Genomic DNA, 19,018 nt, shown 5'->3' on the forward strand with positions numbered 1-19,018 from the left:
TTGATTTTGTTCTACGTCCTAGGCTTCTGAATTTGCGCCATGAAGCTGAAATTTAACATGTATCTACATTCGGAGATTCTACTTTTCAACTTCTCCCCACTATCAATTTATTTTTCAATAATTTATCCACTCAAAATGCAAATTTATTACTCGTAGTTACGTTGTAAAAATTAAGAATCGTAACTGAAACCGATACCGTTACATAGCTCCATCCTATTCCTTTTCAATTTCCTCATCCAATAATCTCTGGAACGATGCAGGAATGGCAAATCATCGTTTTACCAAATTCTACGCTACGCTGAGAAATTATGTACAATTCATAAAATTTAATTATTATTTCTCACAGCTATGGATTCTCATCACCTCGACTCCATTTCTTTGTTATGCAAAAAAATTAACTTTTCAACAAAAAAATAAATAAAAATAGGGAATTTTTAACGCATTGATGTCGAATAAATATAGTAAAAATAAAAATCTGACCTCGTGACATTCACCGCTCTACAACTACACACAGAGAAAAAATTATGCTATAAACACAACTGTCTGACTGAAGTAGGTATATGAGTCGAAATTTCAACCATATAGTTGAGATAAAACCTAATTCTAAGATTCGTGCAAGTTTCAAATTATACCCAAGGAATAAATTTTATATTGACTTGTATAAATGTACACACGTACTATATGAGCTCTGAGTCTGAACACTATAGTTTTGAAAAATTTGATCCACTTTACATATACCCACAACAGATAGGTATAGGTATCAATATATAAAACCAGGATACCTAAGCGTATTCGTGATAATGGCATATTGCCAAATTTATTGCCGAATAATCCAGGCTAAACGAGTTTAAAAGAAGTCGATCGAAGGCAGACTCATCGAAGCGAATGTTTTAGTGGTATTTTAGCTTCGGTTCGACAATTTCATCATTTGCGGTGATCCAAATCACTGGTAAAAAAAGATACAGGTAGCTGGTACATCGGACTAGTATCTCTCGATACAATATGACACGGTGTACTAATCAAATTTCAAACGCTGACAATGCCGGAGGGATGAACGCAAGCGAGACAAGAGAGGCACAGAATGGTGAAGAATTACCTTAGGCTGGGTATAGGTATAATAACAGGAAATCCGTATCTACTATACGTCTGCACTGTGCTCTGTGCACTGCACCAACAGCACGACGACGGAAGAGACCGGAGAACACCTCGATGCTCTATAGTGTGTACATTATCCAAATTATAATATGGGTTATGAAGCGGCAGGCAGGTCTTGAATTACTTCATGAGAGAATACGATACCAGAAAAATAATTTTCATCATGGCATTCCACTTCTATTGTTAAGACCACAACCGAGGAACGAAAGTTGTATGTGTATATTAAATAACGCCACCGTACCGATGAATTTTGCCATGACACCCTTTTGACTCTTTCTTATGGCTTGGCGCAGGTTCGACGACGTCTATGTGATTTTTCATCAGGCTTGTGACGTGTGTTAATGTTTTTCATAAATTTACACGATTATACAGGGTGTTCATGTTCTACCGAACGTCCGGTATACTTTGGATTCGAGTATAATCAGATAGGAATGAGACGCCAAAAAACAAGGGAGACATTCTTTCATCTTTTTTAAAAATAAATAAATAAATTTTCAAAAAAGAGCCTCAACTTCCCTTGGGGCCCAAAGGTCTTCCAATTTGATCAAAATTTAAAAAGAAAGTGGCACGTTGGTGGTAGGTAATTATCAATTAATTTGAAGACATTCAATTCAAAAATTCTCTCACTTTTAGATACGACTCCTCGGTGCCTTTGTCTTTTCACCCCTCCCCTCCCATTTATAAAATTCGTAAAAATATGATGTGACATGTTGATTCCCACTAATTCGAGGATGCTGAATTCGAATATCTATTTATTTTTTGGATTTGACCTCTTGTTGTACGCCAGCCCCTTGCTTTTTTCAATACAAGAAGCTTGAAAAATCCTGAAATGCTTTAGACCCTCGGTCATACCCAAATTCGAACATCGCAGACACCTGATGGGACACCCTGTATAAAAATACAGTAGGTAACAGGTAAACTATCCAATGCACACGGTATACAATAAACTCAAGTATATATTTGGATGATCAAGGTCGTTTCGTAAAATTATTCCCTCAATGGTTATACGCTTTTCACTTTTATTATTGTTGATATTTGCTAAATAGACACCCAGCGGCACGCGTATTCGCTCACAATGAGCAGGCGATTTATTATCTATCTGGTCTTTGCCGTCTATAATATATTCGTCATATACGCGTTCGCGTTAATTACCGGAGCGATTTTTTCGGCAGGTGCTAAGACTCGATTAAATTGTTAAAAAAAGCGACGGGTGCCAATACATTGACGTAACCTCGTCATAAACCTTTTTTCACAGATACACAAACAAACACTACAGCAATAGCACATGGCAGCACATATGCAAAAAAAGCATGCTCTATTCAACCAGTCTATCGTGACCTATTTGCAAGATAATTTTACTGCAGTAAAACTTATTACGTACCATCTCTAAGTGTTTTTTTCGTATACGCTTTTATCGATGAGAAAAATCGAACTAGTCCACCGCGACTCTCGTTGTTTTAAACTATGCATCGAGCCCGAATGAGAGAAACGAACAAAAATTATAAAAATTTTGCCAACGTAGAAGCAGATGCTCGCTTGCTTAATTACTATGCATTAACTTCCAAATGATTTTTCATTGTTTTGTTCTTGGGCAGCCTATTTTCATGTGTGTATAAGTATAAAACTAGGAAGATGGTCCGATAAGTAGGTCATAATTTGCGTATATTCTTAATTTGTGATATGTGTAAAAATTTTTCTCACCTTTTAGGTCTATACGGAAGATGTAATAATAACTTAGCTTATAATATGCATACTTGATGTACGCGAATGCCAGCCTCTCATATACCTATTCTTTCCACATTTCTCCATATATGTACGTACCGATTTTAAAAACTCAATAGTCAACTTCCACGTATTATGACTTTTTAAAAATACCTATATAGTAATAAAATGGCTCACATCGAAACACGTACGTTATACCTATTACCTATAGACCTGCCTATCCATCTATTTGATATTCGTGTACATAGATATTAATACAGTTTGATATCACGAATCTATCACATCTTGAATTACCTTTATAGTCGAAAAAATCACTCAAGAAGACTGTGGTATCGATACCGTCTTCGTATGTACAAAACACTCAAACCACGCGAATTAACCCATATCAACGTTTACATAACTTAAGATACAATGGCTCAGCGGATAATTTCGAGTCACATGTTTTTATCAATGTGGTTATTTCATCCGTACGGTTGAAAATTCAGGTTACTCAGGTTTTACGCTTCGATAACTCCGAAAGTGATTGCGACCACACATATTCTTTACCACCTGTTACAGACTTAATTTCCAACGATAAAATGAATACGAATTTTTACCAAAAATTAACGAACAAAAAACACTGCAATCAGTCATTATTGGTATTTGGTAATAATGGGTTTTATAATCGCGAATCGAGGGGAGGGGGCAGACTTTCAATACAAAAATGTTGTCAGGGCAGAATTATTATTTTTTTTCTGAATTTTCCAGGACTTCCAGACACACTTTTGCAAGTTTTTCAATTGACTTGGGCATTTTAGTACCATATACTGTTTGAGGAGGGATTACTTTATGGTTCAAAAACACATCCGCAATTTGCTAATTTTCCTCTGGAAAGGAAATTTTGCTTCACTTTATTCTTCGAAAATGCATCCACATATGAGGTCAAGGTTTCTATAAAAGATTTGTAGGTGTATACGGTTACAAATTATAATAATAGTCTTACAAGATACCCTTTTCGTTACACACCACACATAGAGGCACTGAAGGGTAAGAATATAATGTCTAAGAGCGGAACCACGTTTGGCCAGCCAGCTGTTTCTAACGTGATAAGACAATATAACGAATTCGAACCCACGTCTTGTCTACATTAACGTCCAGTATTTCCTTTTGACTTACCGTTGCCACTTGCCAGCAAAGCAAGGTCGTTTCCAGTTAACTTTCGGCCGGTGAAATTGTAATTACATTTGCACAGCTCGATACATTTTAATGGACACAAACAGACACGTAGGGCTTATAAAAATTCGTCGTTTACGGTTTGCTAAAACGATTATATTGCGCATCGTTACGAAAGTTGCCAGCGAATCGATCAATAATATGAATATTTTGAGGTATAAAATTGGCAGAATACTTCAACTGCCTCCGTAAATACTTTCATTTGAAAACGAAATTTGAATTTTATTTGCCATAAGAGAACATCCGTTCTTTTCTTCAATCTGTTGACAAAACATCTGTAATTTTTCGTCAGTTGCCAAATAGGTAACTGAGCGATCGCAAGTAAGTACATATTTATACGATCAAAAATTTATACAAGAATCGTTGACAAAGGAATCGTAATGAAGAATAGATCAGGCTGAATTTCACTGAACACCTCAAAATTCACCTATTTATTTTTTGGAAGTTTGGAAGGACATTAGAGTCGTTTTCAATTTTTTTCTACTTCAACCTTGTTTTGGATGGGGAAGAGGGAGGGTCAGAAGAATGGATTGGAAAATAATTGAGCCAATACGAGTATTTTAACCTAGTACAGTCGGCCCCGCTTATTATGGTCGCATTTGTCTGAGGCAAATTGATTTTATTAAGCGGGTGATTTTATAAAGCGAACTTTTGAAAAAACACAATTTTCACATAAAAAAATTTACTACAACTTCACAATGTACATGCATACTAAAAAGATGGATTAAAATTACGATAGGTACTCCCAAATTCGCGATTTAGGTACATAACACATATATTTTTCAAATTTTCAAATGTTTAGACCTTTTTCCCTTTATCATCACTAGAGAGAAAGTTGTTATAAATCAAAATTTAAAAATAAGAGAATAATAAGTGAAAAATTCCAAAATTTTTGATTTAAAGTATGAAAAAACAAGCCATTTTCCCAAAAATACCTCAATATTTTCACAAACTGATTCTGCTAAGCGGGGAGTTTGATTACATTAAACGAGTGATTTTCTGTGTAATTAGGTACAAAAAATCGGGACCAAGCCATTTGATTTCATTAAACGGGTGATTTTATTAAGCGGATCCATAATAAGCGGGGCCGACTGTATCTCCAAATTGTTAAAAATCAACGTGCCACTTCATTTGAAAAAAAATGTTTGATTTTTAGTGAACCCGGAAGGGGGCGTTTGTGCCCCGAGATGAGGGGGGCCAGCTTATTTTGAAAAAAAACATAACAAAAATAATTAATAATATGATTTCTGTAATTTTTTTAAATTTTAAAGTGCTAGATTTCAACTTTTGTACTCCTACGTATGTATATGTATGCACCTGTCAATTGTCATGAAAAGTTGAGCTCTCAGTTAAAGGAAGAGGGGTTAAAGAAGCACTTGAATTGAAAACTAAACAAATGATATGTCACATGTCAGTTTCAATTTTTCGAGATGTGCATTTGACCATAACAAAGAGTACAAATGGGAGGATGAGGGTCAAAAAATAAGAAAGAAGCATTTTTTGATGCTCCAGCACTTTTTCAAAAGTTGAGATTTTCACAAGATTTTACACAATGAAGTTGAAAAGCTGAAATTTACTTACTTCGTAGTCCAATTTCAGCATACTGAGTCGAATAAATATGGTTTCAAGCCGTTATGGAGCCTCCAGCCCCATTTTGCAAATTCTAGATTTCCAAAAAGTGCTACCAAAAACTGTCCAAATTAACTAATTGATATGTGCTACACTGCTAAGGTTGATTTAAAAGGATTTTATGGTCCTTTTTCTTGGAAAACTGGAATTTCCAAAATATGGTTGGAGGCTCTAGAACGGTTTGAAACCAGCTCCAGTCGACTCAGAATGTTAAAATTACAGTATAAAGTAAATTATAGCTCTCAAAATTCACCGGGTAAAAATTATGAAGAACTTCCAACTTTCAAATATCTGCTGCATGCTTCACAACTGCTCAAAACAATTCGAAACCATTTCTAATAGATTAAGTGAGTCACAAATAATAATAAAGTAAATTAAAAATTTTAGCCTTTAGTTAAATTTGGTGGAATTTTGACTTTTTTCCATTCTTGACCCAAATTGGATTTTCAAAAATTCATCAAAAATCGAAAATGCGCTTTGGCTTTGGTATTTGAAATTTTGGCTGGTAATGTATTTTTGCATACTCTTTCTTGTAAGAAAAATTTTTCAATTGTGAGATCATTTCTCGCAAAATTAAAAAATGTCTGATTCGATGATATTTTTTAGACGAAACTGCTGAATCAATCATAACTCAATGCTATCCAAATCTAATGTAGTCCACTTTGCTTCCAAATTTTCTAGCATCTCCAGCACCATATCTATTTCCTCCGAGATTTTTAATCGTTCATGAAATGCGTAGAGACTACTTCAATTATTGCAACTGTTTTGATTGAATTACAAATGCACTTTTATGCAGCTGATTCCAAAAAATCAATCATTTCAGCATCATTTTCAAACGAAAATTTCGTCACTAATATTTTTTTGAATTTCGTTGAATAGCATCGTAATAGAAATCAGATTTCCCAGTAGCATTTTCCTACCAGAGAGAAAAAATTTTTAAAAATTTCTCACATCCACCAAAATAACTGGTTTTTAAATTTTCAATAATTTACAAAAAATCTAAAAATCAACTTAAATTGCTAGAAGCTGCTTATAGAGTTGGTTTTGACATTATAAATTTTCAAAAATTTTATTTTTGCTTAGATCTCGGCAGAAAAGTTGAAAGAAGTTGTCTCGTCAAGTTCCAATAAATCGAACAAATTCTGTTTCTGTAAACCTTAAAATCAGTTTAGTTTAGGTTTAAACACGACACCAGTAAAAAACGTAAACATTGAATACCTCGATCGCAACTCATAAATATCAACCAAAAGCCCGAAGCCAAATACCTCACGAAAAATACAACAAACTTGCACAACTTGCCGGAAGAATTTTCCGTCGAGGCCATTCATTATGCAAAATTATCTCAACAAACGGTACTCCATGTCCTCCATAAAGAACCGCTATATCAATAAATCCGCGACGCTTTGAATACTTTTAATTACATCCTCTAAAAATATAAACTGCATTCCTGACCAACTTGCCACCCGCGAATGTACCTAAACATTTGGCGAAATTTTTCCATAAACGTCATACTTGGGCCTCTGAGCATCTATGCATTACTAATCATCTAAATATAAATGATGAAAAACCATCAACTCTATAGTCATTGTTTCTATTATCAATCAAGTAATTAAAACACACCATCGAAAATACCGTAATGTAAGGTGCGTTCGGTTTGAAATACGTATACAGGAGTAACAAATGGCAAATTCGTGTTACGCATAAAAACGGTTGGAAATTCGGCCATATAAGTATTTGATGAGACAAGGGCGAAGGTATAATATAGCGAAACACATATAGGTACATAGGTGGAACGTACATGGTAGATAAGAAACGTACCTACCTATTCGTTAATTACATCGCATTCGAATCTCATTAAGTAATAATTTTTACTTCCTAATAGTGGTATAGTAAAGAGCTTTGAACCAAAATACACCGCCATACCAGGGCAACGAACCACCGGCCAATAAACCTAACGCGTGGAATCCGAATCCGCCTATTAATTGTTATCGAGCGAGAAACATACATTATGACGAATACCATTTGGTTTGCTTGGTGGAGGACCAGGTATAGGTATGGTATGTAAAGTACTCATCGGTGCCATACTGAAAAGCTCATCTATTCGGCCGTTTTCCTCCCGCAGCACATCAGCACACGTGTTACTTCCGACATCGATGACCGCGCCAATTCATTACCATGGCCAAACCATACATATCCGTACACGATACGTCGCGTCGTCAATATAGCTCCGGAAAAAAATGATTTATCTTCTTTTCGACAACTGAACTTAAACAAGAGAAGGAGGAGGAACTGAATCCAATCATTGAGAATCGTGTCCATTAGGCCAACGACGACGACGGGATGAGATGCGAGAGAGACGAGAAAAGTCATTCTTTGAAAATCGAACTCATACCGCACGTCCAACTCTAAATAGCGATTCGCCAAAATAAAAACCCCTTCATCAGACATCGACCCACATTCGGGTTCGGCACAGGCACAGACCATTGTAATTATTTCCGAATCGGAACACGACCGACACCGAGCACGCAGCGTCCATTTGTCTGCGTGTGGGTAAATAGTAAATACTCTATCGTGTGTATGGGTGTCAGCTCGGTTGGATCTGCTCGGCTTCGTCCATCCGAATAATAAGTCTACATCAAATATGTAATTTTTCTGTCGACCTGTTCAATATTCTCACGAAGGCCCTTTGACTCGATGTCGCCCTCACACCACCCGCTCTCACCATCGTCATGAGCCTGAGCGCCGCATCCAACACTTCCTTGCGTACCTACCCACGACTTATACGAGTAATCGGTTTATTCATTTTTCCTTTTTTTTTTCATCATTAAAAACAATGGACGTTGGCTAGAGCTTGTGAAAACATCTCCGAACCTCCGCTTCCCTACACGATTACGTACATTCTACAGAAGAAAGGCGAAGAAATGTAAACCGCATTCTCCATTACGTTTTACACACATGTTCAACAACGAAAAACTTTTTCCTTTTGCAGTTCGATGAACAAAAGCGAGCATTATTTCAAAAAATGCTCGTTCTAATGGCTTCTGAAGTATAAGCAAAGACATTCACATTTTAGAAGCCATGTTCTACACAGATAGAAAGAAAGGTTCACAGTTCACACTAGGTAAGTTGTATATTGGGTCTCTCCCTCACGCTCTATATCTTGGGTGACATCTTGCGCAGACACACGAAGGCCAAATGGTTGCAATTTTGTGACATTGTATACGCGGGAAAAAAATTACCATCGTTAAGTTTGTATACGAAAAACAAGTTAGCCAGCATTCGAACACGATATTTCCATCTTACAACTGTAACTTGTCGGTTTCCAATTCGATGATTCGCTCGAATCGACGAATTAATTCTTAAAATTCTACTAGTTTTCGATACCTTGATGATAAAAATATACGATGGGTAGGTCCTGTAGGTACTCGCGATGGCTAATTAATTTCATCGAAAACTCCTTTCGATCGCGTCCTTGAGCAAATTCCAATAATGTGCAATTTTTTTTCAATTTCGTAGAATTTTTCGCATATAAGCGATGATTAGGTAAATTAGCAGCCTTACGTTGAACATAAGACTTATAGGTGGGTAGTTTCCATTACCTAATTTAAGAAAATTATAATAAAAATAAATATAAACGGGCAAAAATAGGTGTGCGAACGAGCGAGGAGGAAGAAGAAATTATATTTAACAACTCTGTTCGCAGAAAAGAAAATCCAAACCTTCAGCATTTTTATAGACTTGTTTCACAATCAATAGACTCAAATTGCAACAAACTCAATTTTGAAGACACCTTAAAAGGGAGGTATCCCAACCGGCAAAAATGTTTTTGGTACAAACAAAGCCAAGTACACAGATCAAAAAGGCACACAAAAGTACACCACCAGCCAAAATTTCAGATGCTCGTGTGTATTTTTCAATTTTTTAGTAAATTTTTGAAGATTAAAGGCATAAACGTTTAATAAAAAATCAAAATTTCATCCAAATTGACCCAGAAAGCTGAAATTTGGTACATAACTTTTTTTGGCCCCCCCGAATCGATTGGAAACGGTTTAGAATTGTTTTGAGCAATTCTGGAGCCTTCAGCAGATTTTTAAAAGTTGATATTTTCACAAAATTTTACCTAATGAAGTTGGAAAGTTGAAATTTAGATACTTTCAACACTAATTTCGACACGCTGGGTCGATTGGAAATAATCTTAAGCCATCCTGGAGCCTCTAACCATTTTTTTTTTGAAAAAAGTACCATAAAAACTATTCAAATCAGTTTTAGTACGTATTAACGCGATTGATGCTTGTTAATGACCCACTAGACCGGTTACACACCATTTTTCAAAATCGATTTCTGCTGATTCGGAACCATAATCATACCTTTTTCAAAATTTTAATCATAAACACTTGAAAAGATACCTACACTTTTGAAGTCTGAATCAACAGAAATCGATTTTAGAAAAATGCTGAGTAATCGGTCAAGTGGGTGATTAACGAGCACCTTCAAAACGTTTGTGGGAACTTTTTGAAAATTAGGAATCTCCAAAATATGAGGCTGGAGGATCCAAAAAACTGCTCGAAACCACCTTCAATCAACTCAGGGTTGTATACAGTGAATTTCAGCTTTCCAACTTCATTGGGTAAAATTTTGTAAAAATTTAAACTTTCAACTTTCAAAAATTTTCTGGAGGCCCCAGGATTTTTTAAAACGCTTCTAAACCATTTCCAGTCGGGGGGGGGGGGGGGGCTTCTGAATTAGGATATACGCCAGATTTCAGTTTTCCAGATCAATTTCGTGAATTTTGATTTTTTTTCTCCATTTTTGACTCAAATTTAATTTTCAAAAATTCACAAAACATCGAAAAATGCACTTCAGCATCTGAACCATCATTTCTGTCTAAATTTTCAAGAAAGGTTGGGGCGTAATTTTCACGTATTTGTGATTTGTTGGAAATCAACCAAACCAAACTTTAAAGATTAAAAATTCAAATCCAGTTGGACCTGGAATAGATTATAACCCCCCCCCCCCCTCCTCCCTCTCCGGTAGATAAAAACTCAAAAAATATCAAAAGTGAACGGACACGTCTTGGAATATTGAATCATTTCTTTGATCCAATTTCTCTGAACCCCCCCCCCCTCCAATGTGCTCAAACATGATCAAAATTTCAAAAAATTGAAAATGATGTGTAATTAATTAATACGTCGTGAGTTTAGTTTTCAAAAGCCCGTTTGGTTTTTGGATACGAATCTACAGTGCTCTCACTGCTCTCCCTGCCCTTTCTTTAATTTTGAACAAAAAATAAATAAATCGAAAATGGCTGGAGACATAAGTAATTCCTGCTTATTTGAGGTGGCAGAATTCGATCGTGTATGTATTCATTTTTTGAATTCTGACGCAGATTTTGAAAAAATAGAAGTGAAATCGGATAGAATCATTTTTTCGAATTCAAAAATTGATTCCCCAAATCAAAGAAGGAAAACATGTAAGTTACTTGATACAATTTTATTCTGCTAAAAGCATAAAACATATCAAGTTGACGACTCAACATGAAGATGAACCATTGTACATATCGAAGTGGAAAAACTGCCTCAACAAAACACGACCATTGCAGCGACTATACCGCACACATAAGAACGCAGCTTTGTGCTCCATTGGCATTGATATTATTAATTACCATCCTTAATAACCTTGAACCACTGCCAAGTACCAATACTTTCTTCATCTATATGAAACGAACACTTCAATATAATCTCTATCTATCGAAGACAATAATCGTGTACGAATAAGAAGAAAAAAATGCCATTTACAATAAACACAGAGAAAGGTGTGTCAATCAGCATGTAGCTAACGCATAAAACGAGATACGCACACAAGTAATTACAGTAGCAGTGTGCCTGTTGTAAAACCATCTCAGAGAAAGTACCGACATCGAGCGACGATCGAATAGACAATATGCGACATGTGCGTAGCATCGCAACGAGTAGAAATCATCAGAGAACAGCCGGTGAACGAGTCTGAGTATAGTGTGAATGTAAACAATGCACAGGTAAGCAAAATTTTTCCAAGATGAGAACTGCAACCATCCAGTTGGAGTGAATCAAATTCATCATGATCGAGAGTAGGTATAGCGCTTCATTTTGGGTCAAAGTGATTCTGCCTTGCCCCTTATCTCGCTTCGTACTCGTAATTGTTTTCAAAACCGCAAATTAGCGCGTTTTTTCGCATCATAGTCTACAAGATGTTAAAGTTTTGATTGGGATAAGGATCTTTTATTTTTTCGCCAACGAGTGACTGTATCCGCGATTGTTTCCTTTCGAATTTCATTGATTATTTATCTCTAAATTCTCATTCATTTTTCGCTTATTTACCCGCCGGAAAATATATGTATAGTGGCAAAGATGGCCATCGTGTTAGCTTATGTATTGTGTATTTTTTTTTGTACGATGTACATATTTTGTTTTTATTGTAGCCTTGACCAAATAACCTAATAAATTGTTCAATTTACAATGTATGAATTTTAGAATTATTAGATGTTTCTTTTATTCGTTATTGCCCTTAAAATACTTAAGATGTAATAACTGTCTAATTTGATATTACATTGCGGTACATCATTTGAATTTATTTCTCCGTTGATTCGGACAGATAAACAGTTGAAATTTCTGGTAAAATTCGAAAGTTCCTTGCGAACTTGCTCAATGGAAAGGCCAAGAACATTTCTCAAGTATGGTCGACCTATTGTATAGAAAAATTTTGAAGGATATCATCACTTTAGCCTTTAAAAGATCCACTCTTCGCTGAATATTTTGGTTCGAGGACCGATCTTTTATCTCAAATTTTTAATCAACACTTTTTAATTTGGGGCTGGATTCGTCCCCCCCACCCTCACCCAAAAAAATTTAGAACTATCCTTATGTTTTGGACTAAGTTTGGAAATTTCCCAGCAGAAAATCTATTTGAATTTAAAATCCTCAATTCGTAATGTTTCCTTTTCTTAGATCATCTTGAAGGACTGCTTCACTTTCATAGCACCACTTCAAAGCACTGGTGTGAAGTAGCAGGCATCCAGCAGCTTCAACATTGCTGTCTAGTATGCTAAATATATTCAATTGCGAAAATTAAATGATCCATTCGCACGATGGCAAACATTTTGACGAGCGTATATTTTACAGTCTACTAGATCTGCTTCAACATATAATCAACATAAACTCATTTTAATGTCTTTATCGGCGTTATTGACCAGAACGTCGGTTTGAACATAATGAAATTATTATACATGTATGCATATTACACATGGATTATTAAGTATCGTTTTATTACCACGTCGATTTTTTAACGGTAAAAAGGAAATTAAACGAAGAAAGTTTTTCGGATTAATGGAATTATCTCGCAATGTTCGAACAAAAACAATAGGTAAATTTCGAATAGGAGATAAATATGTAATTAATCTGAAAAGATCAGGATTTGTTTTTTTTTAAATTTCGTTTCGTCTGCCAGAATGGAGAAAAGAAAGGGGATGCTTTTAATTTGGCGAATTATCCAAAGAGCTGTGATTTCTCTACAGCTTGGAAAGAAAGAGAATTTTTGGTGCGTACCTATAATCTGAGTTCCCAAATGACATGCTAACATGTAAACTGCGTAGAAAGACCTATCCATTCTAAGATAACATTATCTTAAACACACCTGCAATATTACATTTGAGATTTCCTCAATTATCTTGAAATATTTTAACATATCAACGACAAAAACAACATGACTACAGATATACCTACGATCACGATGAACTGTAAGAAACAACGTGATGTAATTCCAAGAGCAATGGGAGACGGTAATACTGACAAAAAACCATAAGCACCTACATAATGACTAATCGGAATTTTAGGTAAAAGTAAATTATCGCATTGGCACGTAAAGAGCAATCTACCTACGAACAAACAAAACTTACCGATGATCTAAATTGTTACAAAAATTGAATTTAATTTAACCGTTTTAAAATTCAGATCGCGACTACCTACCTACATAGGTATCCTGAACACTATCCAATTCTGCGAATCCATATTGCTTTCACATAGCATCGGATCTGTTATACTTATGTAGTATATTCCAAATCACGAAATCCATAGTTCTACGCGATGCAACTGTCTATGGTAATTTTTCAAACATCACGTAGAAATTGAATTTCATATTTAAAGCGAATACTATTAAGTTCATTGTCGCTAGAATAAAAAAATTAATTTATGACGACATTAAAACACTTTCGCCTAAACATTCATTGCCTTCAAAACTTCCATCAACAAGTTTCAGAACCTAACACTATAAAATGATCATAAAGTCCGAATGGCGTAATAAAGATGAAATTACGGTTTCATCTTGTTTTCTACAAGAAAACATCGAGTATATTTGACTAGTAAATCGAACGAATGGCATATTCTAGGTGATTTATGCGAAGAAGAATCGGATCGAGTAAATTTAATGGAGATGTGTACTTAATATAGTTGGACCAAAATGAAAATTAACTGTGTTCAACTTTTTGATCTGGTGCTGGAGTTCATGTCGGTTTATTGAACGTAAATTTACGTATCATTCAAACGTGTTCTTCAATCAATCCGAGTCAAGTTCAAGCAACTATCTTTCAAGTTTTTACTCGTATGGTTTCTTATTATCTAGCTTGAATTTCAATTTTTTTCTTTCCATCCTCTCGATCGGGCATGCAAAGCCAAACAAACTGAATCCTACTGAAACCGAAACTTCTATTGGAAAAACTTTCAACCAAAACTTAAAACTGAACTTTTAAAATATCAGGTTTTTATAAACGTTTTTCTCCAAAAATTTAATTGATTTTTGTTCAATATTAGTTGCAAAATATTATCAAACAATGATAAAATTTTGGCTAAATTCAACAAAATTGATCAAAAATTGCATAAAACATTGTTGAAACTTCTTCCAAACACAAAAAGATGAAAATTCAATAAAATTTGCAAAAATTACACAAAAAAAAGTGTTGAAACAGGTGCTAAAATGATGTAACATACTCAAGCGAGCATTAAAATCAATAAAAATCAACATATAAAGGATGAAATTTCAATGAAATCAGGGTGTCTAACAATATTTCAAAATGAAAAAAAAAAGGACTTGAAAAGAACTTTTAGTAGGACTTTCAGCAGGTCATTTTTCGAGCACTTATGGAATTTTTTGAGGTGTAGGGGGGGGGAGGTGTCGAAATTTTTTCGAGGTGGAAGGTTCAAAATTTTCATTCAAGTTTTTAGCCAAAGGAATTTTAGCAGGACTTTTAACAGGACAGTTTTTCAACACTTGGGATTTTTTAAGAGGGGGAGGGAGTGGGCGAGATTTCTCCTTCAAGTTCGGAACTTATTATTAATTCAGGAAAAGAGAAACAAACTGGCCCATGGCTAAGCGAGGGCGAAAGCTCTCAAAAATTATAAGTTATTTTGGGAGATATAAAAAATTATGTTATCTTGTGTGATGAGTTACCAAGTATATTATTTTGCTTCGAAATTTTGAAATTCAAATAATTATTTTTTTTGAAAATTTAAAATCCGAAAAAGAAAAGCTAACGGACCCGAGCAAAGCGAGGGCAAAAGCTTTAGGAATTTAGTATTTTGAGAGGTATGAAAACAATGTTTTTTTGTGTAATAAGCTACCTATATTTTGCTACAAAATCTTAAAATTTAAATGATAATTCAACACCCCAATTCAAAAAAAAAAAAAAAAAAAAAAAATGAAAAGAAAAATTCAAACTTGAAAAAAAAGAAAATAAACCCAAGTGAAGCAAGGCTAAAAGTTTTGATTTCAAAATTTCATGTTTTGCTGAGAAGTAAAAAAAATCTGTAAGGAAGGAGGAGTTTATTTTTCTGATTCAAACTTTCAACTTTTCTTGAATTTGAACAATAAGTCACTTATTTGGAAAAAGAAGAGCAAATAGCCTGACCGAAGCGAGGGCAGAAGCTCATAAAAATGTGTGATTCAAGTTCTAAAAAAGTCGACACATGAGCCCTTTTCTACAAGTTCAAAATTCCGGAAAAAAGGGGAAAAAATTGAAAATTTGAAAAAGTCATTTTGGAAAAAAAGGACTTTTGGATAAAATTATTGAAAAATGGACACTAAAAGGACAAAAAGGTGTCATAGGCAAAAAAAAGGACTTTTGTAGGATAAATAGGAGTGTTAGACACCCTTGAAATGCAATCGAAATTTAATTTTAAAAAATCGTTAAAGTTATTTAAAAACAAAAAATTGGCAAAATTTTAATAAATATTGAAAATGATTACACGATAAAAATGTTGAAAACATATTAAAATGACATCGTCTACTAAAAAAATTGCTAGTATTAACAGAAGAAACTTTGTTACAACTAGCAAAATGTGGAAAAAATTGCATAAAACATTGCTGAAATAACTTGAAAACACAAATGAAACATTTAAAAATGAAATTTCTACAAATTATCAAAAAAAAGATGGAATTTTCAGTAAAATTTGACAAAATTCAACACAATTTGCACAAAACATTATTGTTGAAAGCTCTCACAACCATAATTAAAAGTATTAAAAATACTGTTAATCAGGTCTAATAATGTTGAATTTTTAATAAAATTTGCCAAAAGTGCTTGAAAAATTGTTAAAAACGCGTTAAAGTAATGTTAAAACATTCATGAAAGTAATAAAATCCTGGAAAATCACCAAAAAGCGATGAAAATGTAGTGAAATTTGCTAAAAATTCGTACAAAGTGATGCGTGAAAAAGCGTTGAAAACGTGTTAAAATAGTAAAAAAACAATGAAGAAAAGGAGCATCAAGATCACTGAAAATCAGCAGAAAATAATGAAAATTCAGTGGAATTTGTCAATGCAAGAAAAAGTGTCCAAACAAAATAAATATGAGTGGAGAGTGAGCAGCAAAGTACCACAGCCACAAAATACTTCTCAACTGAGGTGGAAATGAGTGATTTTCTTTTTTTTTTTCCCCAACGATTTTGATTCATTTCCTTCGCTGCTTCTGGGTTTAGTAATACTAATACATTTAATGTACTATTTCGTTAGTGAATACAGGTAATACGTGAAACTGATTTTCAAGATTCGACCATCTACATGTGCTTAGCTTGGCAATTTCTCATTATGATCTATTGATCTCATTCACTCTCATTGAATATTATGTCGATTTTGTTTAACAGTAATAGTATATTACTTAACTGTTCGGTAAAGTGCGTGAATACCAACGAGTGTGAATTTTGCAGCGCGAGCCGCAGGCGAGCGTTGCAAAGCACACGAGTTGGTGTTCACGTACATTTGCCGAATCAGTTGAGTAATATGTTTTACTTAATTAGTATAGGTAAAGCTCTCAGTGCCTCACTGTTTAAAACAAGGCAATTGTCTTTAAGTCATTATGCGTACAAAATTACACAAAAATGTAAAAAAGTTTACAAATGTAGTACTTTAATTATTCATCTAAATGACAACCCTGCTTTACATTCAAAGCGTGCTTTTCAGTAGATAACCTGCCGATTTACATACATGTGATTTCTTTATTTTCTTTTGTTCGAAGTTTGAGTGAATCAAATGTGGGTGTTTAATTTCTAATCAGAAAATGAATTTCATTTTGTTTTAGTTTATTTATTCGCAAAATCAATTCAGATTTTTCAGTTTTCAGTATTTAGTTACATTAAAATGTGATGATAACAAAGTGGTGTGAATCTAAAGTACATTATAAATATGTACTCGTACATACAATAATTATATCTACTTGATCATTCAATGTGTGTTTTGTACAGGTACTGTAGTCTGCGATCGTTCTCACTTTGATAAAATTATTCAAAAAGAATTATACAACATAGTAGTTAATTGATATCTTTTGAAACTAAATTTCATCGAATACGAATGAACTTACTGAAATCCTTAATCATTATAGTGTTTAAAGTACAGAATATTTAATTCATTTACTAGTTCAGTTAGAATAGATTCGCTCAAAAACGTACATATCTCTCAAAAATGTTACAAAGATTCACCATTTTATACGTACGCGCATAGGTATTGTTGATATTATCATAGTGTTACTGATAAACTCGCGTCAATACCGTACTGATGAAAGTAGCCGGTAAAGTGCAACAATACCGCTCTGAAAACAGTGCGGTACTGAGAGTTTTACCTATACCTATTAAGTAAAAGGCTTTACTCCACTCTCCCATCATCTTTTCCATTCATTTCACATGCTCTCGAGTGTTTCAATAGTATCTTGGCATCGATTTTCAAACACAATTAGAACTCTCGATCAATGCTTACCTATAATTATCAGTGTTATAATAAATGTATCATAGATCATACAACGAATGCAAGAACTCACCTTTTTAGAAGTCTATGATCCGTAGAAGAAGTACAAATATATGTAAAATCCAATGCAGAATCCAACGACAAACAATGCAATCACAAATGTATGATACAAACACAGATTCAACATCAAACAAACAATTATAATATGTCACTCGCGAACGAAAATATCTATTACACAGAACGCAAAAATAATTTTCGAACACAAAAACTGCGACGAATACGATACAGAAACAAAATACTTTTAAAAAAAACACCGGCGGCGTACACAAAACCTAGATAACACTGTAAAATACGATGAACTTGGTTCGATCAGGTGTTAAGACCATTCTGGGATCTGGTTCTTGTTCTTGACTTCACCGGCGCGTAGTCGTTCCGTTAAACTCGAATGCAAGCTGTTCCCCCTACTTTTCCATTGTGTGTATGATGCATATTAGTCATACTAACTAGTTCATGTTTGTAAACTTGGGCTTATGATGCGTGTTACTGGACTATGGTGGTTGGAATTTGAGTTGGGATTGATTTTGAAATTGCTCAAACTCAAAGGCTGCAGAAAACTGAATCATAAAAAATGTGTTCTGTAATTCTCTTCAATTTTCAAAATTGAAAATTTGAAGTTCCATTATTATGTTCATAATAACTTTTCAGGTTTGAATGAACCTTATCTGCCCTTACCGATTTAAAAAAATGAAAGTTTTAGCCACCTGAGATATATTAAATGGAAATGAATGAAGGGTAGGTAAACATGAATTTAATTGAGAAACAATGGATGTCAGGATGTGAATTAACATCAATAATAATAACAATACCTAGGGGTGTTCGAGCGTTCTACAGAACACTACAGAGTTTACAAAAAACGTAAACAATTAGCGTTTTTGAGAGCTCATGACAGACTCGCTGTAATTGCTGGAGGCTTCTGTAACTTGCTAGTTGCTGGAGAGTGCTCGAACACTCCTAATGCCTGGCTAATTGGAAAATATTG

The 19,018-nt window shown here is 34.4% G+C and overlaps 1 protein-coding gene across 1 annotated transcript in view; it reads right to left on the reverse strand.

Annotated features, from left to right (window-relative positions):
- The window catches only part of RhoGEF64C (Rho guanine nucleotide exchange factor at 64C), a 163,796-nt gene extending 145,405 nt beyond the window's left edge, over positions 1 to 18,391 (reverse strand). The window contains exon 1 of the mRNA XM_065350807.1: positions 18,054 to 18,391. The gene's annotated coding sequence lies outside the window, so the exon portion shown is untranslated. The remainder of the gene's footprint in view (positions 1 to 18,053) is intronic.
- Positions 18,392 to 19,018: the final 627 nt, after the last annotated feature.

Source organism: Planococcus citri, chromosome 2 (genome assembly GCF_950023065.1).
Source record: "Planococcus citri chromosome 2, ihPlaCitr1.1, whole genome shotgun sequence".
Taxonomy (NCBI): Eukaryota; Metazoa; Arthropoda; class Insecta; order Hemiptera; family Pseudococcidae; genus Planococcus; species Planococcus citri.